Source organism: Eutrema salsugineum, unplaced genomic scaffold (genome assembly GCF_000478725.1).
Source record: "Eutrema salsugineum unplaced genomic scaffold, Eutsalg1_0 scaffold_6, whole genome shotgun sequence".
NCBI classification, from domain to species: Eukaryota; Viridiplantae; Streptophyta; class Magnoliopsida; order Brassicales; family Brassicaceae; genus Eutrema; species Eutrema salsugineum.
The window spans coordinates 12,439,303-12,442,155 of NW_006256547.1; the positions used below are offsets into that span (position 1 = coordinate 12,439,303).

Consider the following 2,853-nt stretch of genomic DNA (forward strand, 5'->3'; position numbering starts at 1 on the left):
GATAATGTTCTTGAACAACTTCATCATTGGTAGGGGAAGCAATGGCCTCAACCCATTTGGACACATAGTCCACCGCAACAAGTATATACTGATTCCCATAAGATGAAATGAAAGGCCCCATATAGTCAATTCCCCAGCAATCAATGATTTCAACCTCTAGAATTGGATTTTGAGGCATCTCACTCCTCTTTGAAATGTTCCCATGCCTCTGACAGGCATCACATGATGAAACAACTAGCTGAGCATCTTTGAACATTGTGGGCCACCAAAACCCACTCTGAAGAACCTTGGCCACAGTCTTGAATGCTCCCATGTAACCCCCAAAAGCTGAACCATGACACTCTTGCAACACAGGTTGCATCTCCTCCTCAGCAAGACACCTTCTATACAGCTGATCTTTGTTCAGGACATACAAGTAGGGCTCATCCCAATGGTATCTTTGGACATCTCTGAAGAACTTCTTCCTGTGGTAAGCATCAAGTTCAGGTGGTTCCACTCCACAAGCAAGCAAGTTCACAATATCAGCAAACCAGGACATTCTCTTTTCTTGGATGCTATCCACTTCTTCAAACTCCAAATAAGAGTGGAGCACCATCAGTGATTCCTCAGGAAGACTGTCATTAAGAGGAACTTCAGAGTCTACTCTTAACCTAGAGAGATGGTCTGCAGCTCCATTCTCTATACCCTTTTTATCTTGTACTTCCATATCAAACTCCTGAAGTAGAAGGACCCATCTCAATAGTCTTGGCTTAGCATCTTTCTTGGTCATCAGATACCTGAGGGCTGCATGATCTGTATATACAATGACTTTTGATCCCACCAGGTAGCTTCTGAATTTATCAATGGCAAAGACTATTGCCAACATTTCCTTCTCAGTGGTAGCATACTTCTCTTGGGAAGAGTCAAGGGTTCTACTAGCATAGTAGATGACATGAAGCTTCTTATCCTTCCTTTGGCCAAGTACTGCTCCAACTGCAAAATCAGATGCATCTATCATAACCTCAAAAGGAAGAGACCAGTCTGGGACTTGGACAATTGGTGCACTGACTAATGCATCCTTGATCATCTTGAAGGCCTCTTCACATTCAGCATCAAAGATGAAATCAACTTCTTTACACAACATCCTTGTCAAGGGCCTGGCTATTCTTGAGAAGTCTTTGATAAATCTTCTGTAAAACCCTGCATGCCCAAGGAAACTCCTTATCCCTTTGACTGAAGTGGGAGTTTGCAGATTCACCATCACTTCCACCTTTGCTCTGTCAACCTCTATGCCCTTCTCAGATATCTTATGCCCAAGTACAATTCCTTCCTGCACCATGAAGTGGCATTTCTCCCAATTCAACACCAAGTTATGCTGCTCACATCTCTCCAAGACCTGTGACAAATTAGAGAGACAATCCGAGAAGGAGGAGCCATAGATACTAAAATCATCCATGAACACCTCCACCTTCTCTTCAATGATGTCAGAGAAGATATGCATCATGCAACGGTGAAATGTGGCACGGGCATTACAGAGACCAAAAGGCATGCACCTGTATGCAAATGTGCCATAAGGGCAAGTAAATGTTGTTTTCTCTTGATCTCTTGGATCTATGGGGATTTGAAAGAATCCAGAGTACCCATCGAGAAAACAAAAGAAGGGGTGGTTTGCAAGCCTCTCTAACATCTGATCAATGAAAGGCAAAGGAAAATGATCCTTTTTAGAGGCTGCATTGAGCTTTCTATAGTCTATACACATTCTGTGTCCTGTTATAGTCCTAGTAGCTATCAGCTCATCCTTCTCGTTTTTAACCACTGTGATCCCACCTTTCTTGGGCACAACGTGTACAGGAGATACCCACCTTGAGTCAGAGATTGGATAAATTATCCCTGCCTCAAGAAGCTTGAGTATCTCCTTCTTAACCACCTCCTTGAGGTTTAGGTTAAGACGTCGTTGATGCTCAATAGAGGACATAGATTGGTCCTCTAAGTGTATCCTGTGGGTGCATATGTCAGGAGAGATCCCTCTAATATCAGCCAAAGAGTATCCTATGGCTCTCCTGAACTTTCTTATCTCACTAAGCAATGCACTCTCTTCATGCTCTAATAAGCTATCATTGATGATCACTGGATATGTGGAGTTTAAGCCCAAGAAGTCATACCTGAGCCCTGTCGTTGTAGTATAGTGGTAAGTATTCTCGCCTGTCACGCGGGTGACCCGGGTTCGATCCCCGGCAACGGCGCCAATTGATAGATAAGACTTTATGGGTCTCAGGGCTATCAATCCCCTTGTCAAAGTAGCATAAAAAAGGTTTTCAATCCAAGAATGTGGTGATAGACACTAAGCTATGTGATCAGTTTCTCAATTCAAGTGAACAAGTGAGGTTTTGATTGATTAATGATAGCTAAATACTTGAAACAGGATTAACGACTATAGAAGTGATCAAACAAGCAACGACAAATGATGTGAATATGAAATGATGGAGGCATGAGATTCTAGACATGATAGTTGGCTAGGGTGCTTTGGTGCTAAACAAGGAATGCTAATGACAATGATGAGACATGATTCAAATGATTAAGAACTCTAATCTAGATTAATCCTCTCATGAAGGTATTAACCCCTACACTGATCCATTTTTAAACCAAATCATCATTTGTGAAATATGGATCAGTATGCATTAATAAACAGTTCTAAATGATCATTCAAGCAAATAACAATACATCACCATGCAGCAAATGCTTAAACCTCTAATACAGCTCTTTCAGGAATTTCATCAAACACTTTTGGTGCCTGAAATTCCCAGAATCTAGATCTCAAGTGATGTGCAAGGATCTAGCCTAGAGAACAGCTGTTTAGAGAGATGAATCAATGAA

General features: G+C 41.8%; 1 non-coding gene across 1 annotated transcript; it reads left to right on the top strand.

The window, feature by feature from the left end:
• Positions 1-2,150: 2,150 nt before the first annotated feature.
• Positions 2,151-2,222, top strand: TRNAD-GUC. The gene has a single exon. It is a non-coding gene; the product is annotated as a tRNA-Asp (tRNA).
• Positions 2,223-2,853: the final 631 nt, after the last annotated feature.